General features: G+C 40.5%; 1 non-coding gene and 2 pseudogenes across 1 annotated transcript; 2 read left to right on the top strand and 1 right to left on the bottom strand.

Annotated features, from left to right (window-relative positions):
- LOC127687882 (asparagine--tRNA ligase, cytoplasmic-like) lies at positions 1-1,922 on the top strand (annotated as a pseudogene).
- Positions 1,923-5,868: 3,946 nt separating this feature from the next.
- LOC127687867 (ADP/ATP translocase 2-like) lies at positions 5,869-6,761 on the bottom strand (annotated as a pseudogene).
- A 7,916-nt stretch (positions 6,762-14,677) lies between these two features.
- Positions 14,678-14,741, top strand: LOC127688108 (U7 small nuclear RNA). The gene has a single exon (XR_007978562.1). It is a non-coding gene; the product is annotated as a U7 small nuclear RNA (small nuclear RNA).
- The last annotated feature ends 1,148 nt before the right edge of the window (positions 14,742-15,889 follow it).

Raw genomic sequence — 15,889 nt, 5'->3', positions numbered from 1 at the left:
ATGGTTCTAGCAGAACTCTATGTCTCTGACCAAGAAGAGAATGATGCAACAGGGGATGGAACTGAGGAGAAACCATTTAAAACGGCCCTAAAGGCTTTGATGACAGTTGGAAAAGAGCCATTTCCCACCATTTATGTGGATTTACAAAAGGAAAAAAAAGGTGGGATGTTATTTCTACATCACAGATGAAGAACATTAAAAAGATGTGGCACAGAGAACAGATAAAGAGTAGTTCTCAGAAGAATAAAGAGGCAGAAGATAACTTATGAAGAACCTGGAGGAAGGTATATATATATATATATATATATATATATATATATATATATATATATATATACTATTAAATATTATATATAAATAATATATTTAATTATATATATACATATACATACAATTCAAAATCACCTGAGAGCCTGAAAGTCAGCATGTGTAAAGATTAGTGCATTAGAAGGATACAGAGGCCAGAGAGTGAAGGCTGCTGGGTCCACAGGTTACAAAGGCAAGGAAAGAATTTGATATTTTGGGTGTTGTGAGACGGTACGGGTTATCCTCAGTATGACTTGTCGGATGACTTATGTCCCCGTGTTACAGTGGAGTAGTCTCATCCACTGGGAATAGTAGTACGGAACCCTAAACCTAACTCCAAAGGGCAAACAGGCTCTGGGAGGCCATGAGCTGAGCTGTGACTTCTGGGAACTAATGGGGCTGGCCCCAGCTGCAGGATCTGATAATCCGATCAATGAGGTGTCCGATGTGGACGTCCAGCTCAACAACCAGCACATGATGATCCGGAGAAAGGATGTCCAAAATCCTGAAAGCACAGTCCATGGTCACCAGGTGTATTAGGGACCACTTCTTCCACAGGGGGTGCTATAAAGTTACCACTCCGACACTAGTGCAGACGCAGGTGGAAGGTGGGGCCACACTCTTCACACTTGACTGTTTTGGGGAAGAAGCATTTTGGACTCAGTCCTCACAGTTGTACCTGGAGACCTGCCCTCTGGCTCTGGGGGATGTTTTTTGTATAGCCCAGTCCTACAGGGCCAAACGGTCCAGGACACGAAGGCGCCTGGCTGAGTTCACTCGTGTGGAAGCCAGAGTATTCTTTCCTGACTTTTGAGGACCTCCTGAACCGTTTAGAGGACCTAGTGTGTGACGTGGTGGCCAGAGTCTTGAAGTCACCAGTGGCAAGCATAATGTATGACTTCAACCCGAACTTTAAGCACCCCCCACCCCCCAACGGCCTTTCTGATGGATGAACTATTCAGATGCTGCTGAGTGACTAGAGGAGCACAACATAAAGAAGACAGGGACGTTCTATGAATTTGGAGATGATATTCCCAAAACACCTTGAGAGCCTGATGACAGACACCATGAATGAACCCATCCTGCTGTGTCGATTCCCTGTGGAGATCAAGTCCTTCTATATGCAGCGCTGTCCTGAGGATCCTTGACTTACTGAATCTGCGGACGTGTTGATGCCCAGTTGGTGAGATTGTGGGTGACTCGATGCACTCCAGGGATAGTGAGGAGATTCTAGAAGGCTATACGAGGGAAGGGATTGACCCCCTCCTTATTACTGGTATACAGGCCACAGGTATACCAGTAGTATACCTTGGGGGGGGGGGGAGTAGTAGCTTTTTCCTATCTTTAAGTTCTCTCTTCCCATTATCTTAAAAAGGCGGTAGGTATTACTTGAACATCAAGTGGCATTGATGCTCTTTTAATAAAAATACTCTTTACAAAAGTTTGAGGAAACAAAATGTCATGTCACTCTTTAGTTATGGAGATATTTTATTGTACTGTAGGTTACAAGCATTGTATTAAATAAACCATACATGATTATATAGTTTTTTAATTATGGTCTGACATCCCAGTAACTCCATCTTTTTGTCCTTTTAAGTGTCACTGGAATTCTCTAATTTATTATATGCATCTTGTCTTAGTCAGGGTTTCTTTCTATTCCTGTACAAACATCATGACCAAGAAGCAAGTTGGGGAGGAAAGGGTTTATTCAGCTTACACTTCTGCATTGTTGTTCATCACAAAAGGAAGTCAGAACTGGAATCATGCAGGTTAGGAAGCAGGAGCTGATGCAGAGGCCATGGAGAGATGTTCCTTAGTGGATTGCTTCCCCTGGCTTGCTCAGCCTGCTTATAGAACCCAAGAATACCAGCCCAGGGATGGTACCACCCACAAGGGGCCCTCCCCCTTGATCACTATTTGAGAAAATGCCCTACAGCTGGATCTCATGGAGGCACTTCCCCAACCTAAGCTCCTTTCTCTGTGATAACTCCAGCCTGTGTCAAGTTGACACACAAAACCAGCCAGTACACATCTATTACAGCAAGCATCTAAGAGAGAAATTGGCTGTTTGACATAAAAGATACTGGAGTCAAATACATAGACCTTTACATCCCCTATCAATTTTTTCTAAATCCATACAGTGTTTATAATTCTATGAACCCTGATGAGAGTCTTATCAGGGCCATGATAAGAGTTTATAGGGGTATGAGTTGACAGGGAAAAAATTAATGAAAGGGAATTGGATTAAAATTTGCAATGAACATGATTTGAATGGTGTGTTATTCAAATGATTCCAACACTCTTAGCCTTTAGTTTAAGAACAGGGGGCAGATGGGGCTTCCCTCTTTGATGTAATTCCTGAGTAACAAAAAGCAAATCTGTTTCCAAAGACTTTGCACCTGGAATCTTAGTCACCATAGTGAGCTAAGTCCTCCTGGCCTCGTCCTTAGGTACCATTTTCTCTGCCTTGCAGACTCAGCAGGTTTACCAATGGCCGCAGTGCACAATTGCTCTCCCCAAATGCATGCCATGTGTTCTGATGGGCTGTGTTTCCAGCCAATAAATGAGCACTTGTTTAAAAAAACAACAACAAAAAAGAAATATAAAGTAATCAACAGGGTGCTATATCTCTTTTCTGGGATTAACAGGGATTAGAAAGAATTCCAAGGGTGTGGGAGAATAGACATTTTCATGCACCACTGGAGAGAATACAAATTGATATAAGGAAGGTAAATGGCCTAAAAGTATCAAAGTATCAAAGTATAAAAGTATTAAAAGTATCAAAGGCCTAAAAATAAATGATGAGGTTGTAAATATGGCAGCATGCAAATATATTCTCAGGTCATCATTAGTGGAAAGTTGCTTAAGTTATACAAACACATGCTTATGAAATGCAAAAATATATTTGAAATATATAGCAAAATTTTAGAGGCTGAAATAGGGGAATTTATATTTTGTATATATATTTACATTTTGTATATACAGTATATGAATAAGCATTTATATCTAAAAATTAACTATTTAGGGATGGCTAGGTGACTCAGAACATAGAGGCTTCCTATGATTCCTAGCTTCCAAATCTGATTATCTGAATTCCCAGGATTTAATGGAAGGAGAGCAGTTGTTCTTTAACCTTTATAAGCTGTATTATGACCTTACACATGCACACACATACACACACACACACACACACACACAAATAATTCATTAAATGAAGTTTAAAAATGAATTCACCTAGGGCTAGAGATGTGACTAAATGATGAGTTCTCGCCCACCATGAGCTAGACCCTGGGTTCAATCCCCAGCATTGCCAATAAGTAAGGTGATAATTTACTCAATTAATAGAATAATGAGTACCTGTCTTCACTCCTTCAGAATTTATATGGCAAATATGCCTCTGTTGTTTTAAAAGTGCTGCTGGGAGGCCGGTAGAGCTGTGAGTGATGGACAAGAAAGGAGATGGGCTCAGAGAAGTGTGGGCAAAGAGGTGGAGAACGAGCTACATGCAGCTCTGATGGCCTGAGGGGATATTTCTGTTCAGGAGGGAGTGGGCCGCCATTTCAGGACAGAGTGAAGAAAGGGCAATGGTTAGACTGGTAAACATTGTATTCAGCCAGGTTTAATTACTCTGTCTTCTGTGTAGAGAGCAGGAGTGAGGTAAAGTCAGGATCTAGGAAAGCCACCAAACCACCGTGGAAAAACAGTCCAGGAGAACAGAGCATTGAGGTTGGAAAAATCTCAAAAGACAAGATTTATATTTCAAAACTGATAATAGTGGGACTTGCTTATGAAACAAGGTAGAAAAGGGAGGGGGAATTCTGAATATCCACACGTACATTATCAGGAATAACTTTGACAGTATTCCTTAATATAAAATTTGCAAACACAAAACTACTCTTAGTTATTAGTTCTCTCAAATGTTTAAATTGGAGTATGTCATTGTCATGTGTTATATGGTGGCCTCCAAAAAGATGTGTGTATGTCCTAATTCCAAGAACCTGTAAATATGTTTTATTAGGAAAAGGGATGTTTGTAGATGTAATTAAGACTCCAGATGGAGAGACTCTCCTTGGTTATTTGGTGGACTGTAAAGCCAATAATAATGTGATGGTTAATTTCTACTGTCAGTTTGGTTGAATTAAGAAATACCCAAAAGGGAGCTGGGAAGGTGACTCAGCAGGTAAAGAACTTGTTGCACAGCCAGGAAGGTCTCAGTTTGGAGCTCTAGTACCCATACAAATATCCAGGTGTGGGCATGCATATCTGAAATCCCAATACCAGGAAGGTAGAAAAGGACACTGGGGGCTTGGTGGCAGCAAGACTAGCTCACATGGGTTGCTCTGGGTTCAGTCTCAAAAAGCTGGAAAATGACTAGGGAAACAGGATGTTAACTTCTGAACTATGCTCAACCTCTGGTCTGTATACACTAAAAACACACCCTACAGCACTTTGGTAGTTTGAATAAGAACGGCTTCCATAGGCTTACATATTTGAATGCTCAGTCACCTGGAGTGGCACCATTTGAAAGGATTGTAAGGATTAGGAGGTGTGGTTTTGTTGGAGGAAGTATGTCACTGCTTTGAGGTCTCTATGGCCCTTATGAGCCCAAGACACTCTCTCTACCTGTGGAGGATGATGTTGCTTTCAGCTACTGCTCTAATGTCTGTCTGCATGTAGCCATGCCCCTTCCCCCCACCATGATGATATTGAAGTAAACCATTCAAATCGTATGCTTTCTCTTATGAATTGCCTTGACCATGGTTCTCTTCACAGCAACAAAACAGCGACGAAGACAGGTGTCACTGAGACACACTTTGGGATGTCCATCTTCATCACTGTTCTGTTGCTATGATACAGAGATGGTTAAATGCTCAAGAGTACTTGCTGTCCTTCCAGAGTTCCTAAGTTTGGGTCTCAGCATCCATGGTGGGCTGCTCACAACCATCTGTAATTTAACCTCTAATGGCATCTGACCTCAAGGACACCTCAATTCATGTACACATAATCACATGCAGGCATTCATGTCTCTATATAATTTTAAATATATATCCTTAAAAATAGGTGAAGGCATTTTGAAATATAAATAAAAAATATATCGAATAAAAAAAAGAACATTTCATCCTAAATCAAAAAAAAAAAAAATAGGTGAAGGCATTTGAAGTTAATCTCTGCTTCAACCACATGTACACACACACACACACACACACACACACACACACACAAACAAACAAACATGTGTATAAATACAATTCATTTCATTACCCTCTATGTTTTTGTGTATGAACATTTCCATTATTATTATTATTGGTTTTGGATATTTTTTATTTCTTCAATTTTTTATTATCAGGAGTGACAAATAAAAATATAATTGAATCCATCATTATTGTCATTATGGAAATGGCTTTAAGAGAATGGTCAGATGAGTATTATTGCTTCCCACTTTTCAATTGGTAAATAGTTGCCACTGATAAAACAGACAAGGCCAGAGAATCTGTCCAGAATGTTCAGGATATGGCAGAGTAGACAACATTCCTGCTCTGGGGGAGAGCAACCATGACATAATTATGTGTATTTCTTCATCTCATCATACAAGGCAACCACAAAGGCACCACACATGCCTCTGAGAACGCTGGACCATGCACCCTTAAATAAAGCCTTGCTTCCTTCATCACAAGCAATCTTTTGCCAGCAGTCACGCGAGCCTGTATACATATTCAGTTCCCTTGCATCCTGACTGCATCATCATACAACAGAGAACTGTGTCAAAAGGATGGGAAGTCAGGCCAGCGACAGCAGTGACAGACTGTGCAATCATCCAGCTGATGAAGTTGTGAGTATTCTTGCAATCTGAGAGCATTCCGTTTGCAGTGTCATAGATACCAAAGCAGGCGGCTTGGTAGATGTTAATGCCCTGCACTGACACATCAAAGCCTTGGTGCAGGCCCTTAATCCCATCAGATTTGTAGATCTTAACCAGGCAGTCACCAAGGCCTTTGAATTCCCTTCCAGTTCCAGCTTTGCCCACATCCACTGCTAGACGGGTATGCCCAAAATCAAGAGGGTACACAAAGCACAAGGATGTGCCCAGTGGCACCACCTGATGCCAGGTTCCCTGCAAAGTAGCGCCAAAACTGGGTCCTCTTGTCCACACCACCCATAAGGATCTTCTTGTAGGTATCTTCGAAGGCAAAGTTGAGAGCCTGGGTGGGGAAGTATCTGATGACACTGGCCAGGTTACCACGCCAGAAGGACAGGACTCCCTGTTCCTTGGGGATATGAACCCTGCAGTCTACAATGCCCTTACAGACTTTATTGCCTACCTGCCTCAATTTGTTTGCTGGCATGCTGCACCTGCAGCAGCAGTTTGACTGCTCCATGAGCACTACCGCCATCTTGGAGATGGCAACACCACTGTCCAAGAAATCCTTGGCAAAGGACACAGCGGCATCCGTCATGTGAAAGCACAAAGGAAGAGGCAGGCGAGTGCGGGACAGGACTAGGTTGACAACCAGCTTTGACTCCAGGACTCTGTGATGAACATTTCCATTGTTGAAAGGTGTTTTTAGGGTCTGGGTGCTATGGCCAGAGCAGCTATGAGCAAGACATGGACTTGGAAAGGAAGGTTAATGGCAGACAAAGACAGGGGACACTAGGTTCACTTCAGGAGCAAACAGTCTATATTTCCCCACTGCTGTTTATATATTGTTAAGTTAGCTAGTAGAGCTACTTGAGCAAACAATATCTTTGACATCTTTATCTGAAATTCTCCTTCCACACCCCCTGCCCTTGTGATCTTATTTTGCCTAGAGGACATTCTTTCTAGGCATTAATTATCTTGTGCCTGTAGTTTCTCACAGTCACATAAACCCATCTTGGGTTTGTGCTGGAGAAAGGAACTATACACTATCTGGACCCCAAAATCAGAGAAGATGCCCCAGTGGACAAGTGTTCTTGCTGTATATCTTAGATAGGGTCTTACTGCTATGTAAGACCCTATCTAAGGGTCTTACCAGACACCATGACCAAGGCAACTCTTATAAGGACAACATTTAATTGGGGATGGCTTAGAGGTTCAGAGGATCAGTCCATTATCATCAAGGCAGGAACATGGCAGTGTCCAGGCAGGCATGATGCAGAAGAAGCTGAGAGTTCTACATCTTCTTTTGAAGGCCACTAGGAGGAGGGTCTCAAAGCCAGCCCCCACAGTAACATACTTCCTCCAACAAGGTGACATCTACTCCAACAAGGCCACACCTCCTATTAGTGCCACACCCTGGGCCAAGCATATTCAAACTACACTGTGTAATCACAAAGACCTGAGTTCAAATCATCAGAACCCATATAAAAAGCTTGCCTGGCTGTATGCCTCTGAGACTTGAGTGTTGTTGGGGCAGAGGCAGGAGAATTTCTGGGACTTGTTGGCTGAGGCTCTTGGTTCAGTGAGAGACCCTGTTCAAAAGATTAAGGCAGGGGGTGATAGAGTAGGATACCTAACAATAGACATATACAGAGAGAGAAAGAGAGAGAGTGTGTGATTAAAAATAAAATAAAGATTTCTTTTTAAAAATGTGAAAAGTGCCAAGTGGTGGTGGCGAACTTCTTTAATCCCAGCACTTGGGAGGCAGAGGCTGGAGGATCTTTGTGAGTACAAGGCCAGCCTGATCTACAGAATGAGTTCCAGGACAGCCAAGGCTACATGGAAAGATCTTGTCAAAAAATAAAAAGATGATAAAAATAAAACTGAGAAAAGTTTAAAAGTTCCTTAAGATAATTAAACCATACCTTGAATGATTTATGTACAATGTAAAGGTTTTTTAAGATTAATGTATTTTATTTTGTGTATATGAGTGTTTTATCCACACGTGTTCATATGTACCACTAGGATTCCAATAGTAAACAACTGAGACATACATGGATGTTGGGGATCCAAACTCAGGTCATATTCTTTCAAAATTAATTCATATACTTTTACAACAAGCACTTTACCACCCAGGCTACCCTCCCAACCCCCATTGTAATGAACTTCTATGTGCCCAAAATACGTTTTCAAGAAAGTTGTCAGCACATAACAGTTTCAGATTTATTATTCTCTTTCATGACTTTACTAATGTGTTATTTTGAAGCTGATGCCAGACATCATATTGTTCCATTCATAACTACTTCAAAAAATATGCCTACGATATAATTCCTTATCAGCATAACCATAGTACCATATTTTACTCTTAAATTAACAAAATATCTTTAATAACAACAGCTACTCAATCAAAACTAAGTTTTTCCAATGGTCTGATGGTCATTACCCAATTGGTCTATTTGCCACAGGAGTCCAGTCAGGACATAGAAGTACTCTGTCTCCTAAATCTTAATCTATGATATCAATAGTTTTTAATTTTCCTTTCAATTGATATGTTAAGTAAGGTAGAAGCTTCCTGTGGTAGTGCATAATCTGAGCCCTTTGGAAATGGAGGCAGGATGATCAACAGTTCCACGTTATCCTCACTTACATAGTGAGCTGGAGGTCAGCCTGGGATATTTGAGACTTTATCTTTGCAAATCAAAGCAAAAATAGGAAAGAAACTATCTCAGCTCTCAATTCACCCTGAGTGTCTTAAAGAGATCTCATCTCTCCCTGGTGTTTCTTCTCTGTGAACCGAATTTGGATCTGAAATTGATCCAGAGTTAATATTGTTAAGAAGAATATTCCATTCACAGGATTTGGTACTCTACATCCCATTACTCCATGCTCATGTGTCTTTATGTAGGACTCTAAGATTGACCAGTGACATTAGATATTGTTGATCTACCCACTAAGAAGTTCTTCCATTGGCTTCCTCTTGGTGGTTTAAGATCCCTTTGTGAGCATGGTCTTGCAATATTAGTTGAGGTTACAGAGTGATGGTGGACTAATGCTACCAATTTTCTACATTTATTAACTGGTACTTTATATAAAGAAGTTTCCTCCATAAACTCTCTTATTACCTTGAGGCATAGTCCATACAGAAGAAGCAGGGTGTATTAATATTTTTCCCTCTTTATATGCCTATCTTCCTGACATCCTCCAAAGATACCCAATGTGCTTTGTTTGGCTTGCATGTAAGCCTTTTGTGAGGCATTTTGTTGTAACAAGAGAACGTGGGATACAGTGCGTGACTGGGTAAGAACTACACTAACCCATGGGTATAAGGATAAGTATTCAGAAGGCAGTTGCGAACCTGTACTGATGTAGAAATATGGAGGAAGTGTAAGTTCTTTCTTAGAGTTAAGGACCTCTCCTGCCACAGTGGGTTCTTGTTAAAATAAAGTGTAAATATTAAACAGAACATAATATATAAATGTGAGCTCCAAGACTCATAGTATTTATGACAGGGATCCAGATGGAACATATTTCAAATGGTCTTAACTTGCACCCTCTTGACTTGGACCCGAAGATGGTAGAAAGGGGAGCTGTGAGAGAAAAGTCAACACTTCGTCCTAGAGCCACATTTATAAAGTCAGCAAGAATCATCTCTTCTACCACATAAGAAGGAAGACTACATTCTGGTCACATACAAGATTGGAAGGAATTGAAGATTCCATGTTGCAGGATATTTGATCACACTGTGAACCCTGACATTATGTTATTTACTGGGAAACCCTGTTTTCAGTTCTGCTGTGGTTCAGCCTTAACACACATCTTTAATCCAAGAGCTTCCTGCTTGAATATTGTTTTAAAAAAAAAAGATTAATTAAAGTCATCCATAGGTCAAGAGGTGGAGCAAGCAACGACTTGACAGGAAGTGAACATAGGATTTACTAAGGAAAAAAATGTGGAGAGTAAGAGGGAGTCGGGAGGACAGAGTGATGCACAGGAAGTAGAAGAGAGGGACATTCAGTTTGAAGGAGGTTGGCTCTGGAACACTGCTGGCTGAGGAGGAAGGTCAGCTCGGTGCTTTCTCTGCTTCTCTGAGCCAGAAGGCTTTCACCCCAGCATCTGGTTCCTGAGTCTTCATCGGTAAAATTAAATTTTGTTAAAAGCAACACAATCACCACTGGGTGCCCCAATTTACTATGGTTTAGTGTGACTTAAAATGGAATAAGAAACATTTTACCTGGAAAACACCAATGACTTTTTTTACATCTGTGGCAACAATCACTAAATAGAAAAGGACAGTAGATTTCCTCCTTCTGACAACACACCAAGACTAATGGGTGCAAAATGCAGAGACATGTATTTCAGCTCAGCAACACCACAGGGAGTGACGCGGAGATCTCCTTCTCCTTAGGCTTTTCCAGAAGGGAAGCATCCTGGGGGGAAGAGGAATACACACTCAACTCACCTTCACCGTCCAAGGTCAGTTTACATTCTCTTCTAGAAAAATCTGATTTAACAACAACAACAACAACAAAAAACCAATAAATTAATAAAACAAAAAGGTAAATGCTCTCTTTCCTCCCCACCAAGCAATCTTTAGTCTTTTAGAAGCTGTCCTTCTCTAACAGCCTGTGTGCAGTCCTCTCTTCCTTCCCTAATTTCCTCTCCTGTCTATCTTCTTTCCTGATGTGGTTCAGAATTCCTGGAAGGCTGAAACCAGAAGCCATTAGTATCTAACAATACAAATAGTAGGGAGTCCTGTAATGACGCAGCTTGGGTGCTGTGTGTTACAAAGAGTTTCTAACTACTAGCCCACTTTAGTGACCTATAACTCCAGGGGCAGAGCTCCCCAGTTCATGTTTTTGTTCGATTCCATAAATACTTCTGATGGGACTAAACCTTGGACAGATGTCTGGGAGTCAATCTCATGAGGTACAGTGATCATTCATAGCCATAGTAGAGATACACATTTCTCTTTCCCCACCTCTCCCACACAATGAATTCTAACCAAACATTTTTTTACTATGGTAATCCTTTAATCTCAAAAACAAGCCTGTCTTCGTTACTCTTGCTGTGGGAAAACACCATGTCCAAGGTGATTCTTATAAAAGAAAGCATTTAATTGGGTGGGGCCTTGATTACAGTTTCGAGGCTTGGTCCATCATCATCAGAGAGTGGGAGCATGCAGGCAGGTATGGTCCTGAGCAGTGAAAATGCTGAGAAAAAAAAAAAACAGAGAGTTTTTTACATGTTCATTCATAGGTAGCAGGCAGAGACTGAGAACCTAGGCTTGGCTTTTGAAACCCCAAAGCCCACCCCCAGTGACATACTTCCTCCTACAAAGCCATACTACTCCTACAAAGCCACACCTCCTAATCCTTCTAATCCTTCTCAAACAGCTCCAATCTAAGCATTCAAATATATGAGACAAAGGGGCTATTTAAACCATTAAAACATCATAAAGGAACATAAAACCTTGGTCTAAATTACAAAACTATTACCCAAGACAATATTCATGTTGCAGGGTAAAGATTTGACTTAAAGCTATACCATTATCTTACTTTATATTGTATATATAATATTACATTATATCACAAATAGTGCTGAAAACACCTTGTGAGACAAATGCTTACAACTGCTGATGCTCATTGGTTTTCAATGTGAGAAAACCCAACCCTGAGCATCTTAAGAGGCCAATTTCTTGGTTTAGATTCTTACAAAATGACCAATTCTCTATGATTTTAGCCTTGTCTCATCCAGAAGGTTCAAAATGTTCCAAATCTCACTATTTCTTAGCTTCACTTTTCTTATGTGTGTATACATACATACATATAACCATATTTTAATTTTTAAAATGATGTTAAGTACTAGTATGATTGTGTGTGGAGATGGGAATACCATTATGATGGCCAAGTCGGGTCTCTCCTTCCACCTTTATTGTGTTCTAGTGATCACAGATACTAAACAGAGACATTATGAAACTAAGAGAGGCTATGGACCAAATGGATTTAACAGATATCTACAGAGCTTTTCTCCCTAAAACAAAAGAATATACCATCTCAGCACCTCATGGTGCCTTCTCCAAAATCGACCATATAATTGGATATAATCAGATCACCATGGCCTAAAGATGGTCTTCAATAATAGCAAAAATTGCAGAAAGCCCACATACACATGGAAACTGAACAGTTCTTTACTCGATAACTTGGTTAGGGAAGAAATAAAGAAAGAAATTAGACTTCCTGGAATTTAATGAAAACATTGACACATCATACCCAAACTTATGGGACACAATGAAAGCAGTGCTAAGAGGAAAATTCATAGCACTAAGAGCCCTGGTAAAGAAACTGGAGAGATCTTACACTAACAACTTAACAGCATGCCTGAGAGCTCTAGAGCAAAAAGAAGCAAACTCACCCAAGAGGAGTAGAAGGCAGGAAATAGTCTAACTCAGGGCCAAAATCAACATAGGAAGGAAGGAAACAATACAAAGAATCAACCAAACTAGAAACTGGTTCTTTAAGAAAATCAACAAGGTAGATAAACCCTTAGCCAAACTAACTAAAGGGTCGAGAGGAAGTAATCCAAATGAACAAAATCAGAAATGAAAAGGGAGACATAACAACAGAAACAAAGGAAGTTCAAAGAATCATCAGATCCTACTAAAAAGCCTATACTCAACAAAACTGGAAAATCTAGATGAAATGGATGGGTTTCTAAACAGATAACACATACCAAAGTTAAATGAAGAGCAAGTAAACTATCTAAACAGGACCATATCGCATGAGGAAATAGAAGAAGTTATTTTAAGAAAACCTCCCAACCAAAAATAGCCCAGAGCCAAATGAATTTAGTGCAGAATTCTACCAGACCTTCAAAGAAGAGCTGATATCAATTTTCTTCAAACTATTCAAACACTACCTAATTGTGAAGCCACAATTACTCTGATACCTAAAGCACACAAGGACCCAAACAAAAAAGAGAACTTCATACCAATCTTGCTTATGAATATCAATGCAAAAATACTCAATAAAATTCTTGCAAACTGAATCCAAGAACACATCAAAACCATCATTCACCACAGTCAAGTAGGCTTCATCCCAGAAATGCAAGGTTGGTTTAATATATGAAAATGTATTAATGCAATCCACTATATAAACAAACTCAAAGAAAAAAATCACATTATCATCTCCTTAGATGCAGAAAAAGCATTTGACAAAATACAATACCCTTCATGTTAAAAGTCATGAATTCAAGGTCCATACCTAAACACAATAAAAGCAATTTACTGCAAACCAACAGCCAATATCAAATTAAATGGAGACATACTAAAGCAAGACAAAGATGCCCACTCTCCCCATATCTATTCAATATAGTACTCCAAGTGCTAGCTAGAACAACAAGACAACAAAAAGAGATCAAGGGGCTACAAATTGGCAAAGAAGAAACAAAGGCATCAGTGTTTGCAGATGATATGATGGTATACATAAGCAACCCCAAAATTTCTACCAGAGAACTTCTCAAGCTGATAAACAACTTCAGCAAAGTGTCTGGATATAAAGTTAACTCAAATAAATCAGTAATCTTCCCTTATACAAATGATAAAGAGGCTGAGAAAGAAATTAGGGAAACAGCACCCTTCACAATAGCCACAAATAATATAAAATATCTTGGGGTAACTCTAACCAAATAAGTGAAAGATCTGTATGACAGTAACTTCAAGTCTCTCAAGAAAGAAATTGAAGATCTCAGAAAATGGAGAGATCTCCCAGGTGTATGCATTGTCAGAATTAACATAGTAAAAATGGCCATCCTGCCAAAGGGAGCTCCCAAGGCCTTGACACTAATACTGGGGCTAAGGAGCAAGCACTCACCAAGAGGGGCCTAGCATGACCACACTCCAGAAGACCCAAGAAGCAGCTGAAAGAGTCAGATGTAGATATTTTCACACAACCAATGGACAGAAGAAACTGACCCCTGTTGCTGGATTAGAGAAAGCTGAATGAAGCTGAGGAGACGGGTGATCCTGTAGGAGGACCGGCAGTCTCAATTAATCTGGACCCCTGAGATCTCTCAAACACTGGACCACCAATCAGGCAGCATATACGAGCTGATATGGGGCCCTCAATATATATACAGCAGAGGACTGATGGGTCTATGGTCACTCAGAGATGGTGCACCTAAGCCTCAAAAGACTGGAGGCCCCAGGAAGATTAGAGATCAGGTGGGGTGAGAGGTAGGGACATCCATGTGGAGACAAAAGGGTGGAAGGGGGTTTGGGATGTGAAACAGTCAGAGGGTGGATGAGTGGGGTATAAAATATGGAGTGTAAAAAAGTAATTAATTAATTAATTAATTTAAAATGCACATACTGTCTTCTAAGAATCAAGGGGTAAAGCAATTAAATAACAACTCACGGAATAATCAACAGGGAACATGGGCAAATGATTGAACTGATATGTAAATAAAAGATTGGGCTTTAGTCTGCAAGAGAGAGCTACCTAGAAAGAACTGCTTGGAGAGTGAGCACAGCTCTTTTAGAATTTTTCTAACACGATTTCTGACCTTGGTCAGAAAAGCCAATGATTACTTAGAGAGCTAACACAGTTCTTTTAGATTGTTTTCTAGCAGCTTTTCTTTTTTGGAATTTGTCTGGCAGGTTTTCTGACTTTGATGGGGAAAAAAAACAAGAATTTTTTTTTCTACCTGTTCTTCTGACTTTGGTTGGAAAATTCTTGAGCTATCCAGAGAGCATTTTTTTTTTTTTTAGGAACAGAGAACTGTCTCGAGCGGAGAGCTGTCTAGGAAGTAATCTCAAGCAGACTACAGAGCTGTCAGCCTATGCCTGCAATTGACTTTGAGTCGTTTCCTCCAACGTTCCCAAATGCCCCTTCCTCAGGGCCTCAGCAAGCTGAGGCAGGCCCTAGGCACCCACCACTTCCCTCTTTCCCTTTTCTATCCCATCCACCACTCAAGGATCAGCTGGGCCACAACCTATAGTCCCCGCTCTGATGAAACATCTTATCACATGCCCCAAAGCAATAAGCCTTCCCAGGATTGAAATCTCCAAAATTGAGACTTAAACTTTTCCTTTAAATTCCCCTGATTGTTTTTATCAGAGTGATGAAAAGTTAACTAATACACAGACAAGTGTCATTAGAAACTTCCCAGAGTTCAAAACACAGTAGCTGGAAATGCATGGTAAACATTGAAACATTAAAGAAATGTACACCATAAACTTGAACACTTAAAATTATAGCACATAAGAAAATGAGGACATTTCCCAATATATATATATATATATATATATATACCATTAAGGAAAGGATAGACCGCCATTTGTACACACACTTCACACAAAAGACACTATTTGAGTGGCCAAGTTATGGGCAGAGAAATATTCCACTTTATTAGTTACCAGCAAAGCAGCCCAATGGAGGAGCTGGAGGATGGTCCAGAGGAGCTGAAGGGGTTTACAGCCCCATGGGAAGAACAACGATGTCAGCCACCCAGATGCCCCAGGACTCCCAGGTACTAAATCATTAACCAAGGGCTATACATGGTTCCAGCCAAAAATGTGGCAGAGGAATGCCTTGTCAGGCATCAGTAAGAGGAGTGGTCCTTGGTTCTGTGAAGGCTCAATAGAGGCCACAACAAACGGAATTCAGTGGGGGGAAGTGGGAGTGAGTTGGGTGGAGAGGCAGAGGGTGGGAGGAGGGGTTAGGGGTTTTC

The sequence above is a fragment of the Apodemus sylvaticus genome, chromosome 6, assembly GCF_947179515.1.
Source record: "Apodemus sylvaticus chromosome 6, mApoSyl1.1, whole genome shotgun sequence".
NCBI lineage: Eukaryota > Metazoa > Chordata > Mammalia > Rodentia > Muridae > Apodemus > Apodemus sylvaticus.
Note: the sequence above shows the minus strand (reverse complement) of the source record. Positions and strands in the feature narration are given on the sequence as shown.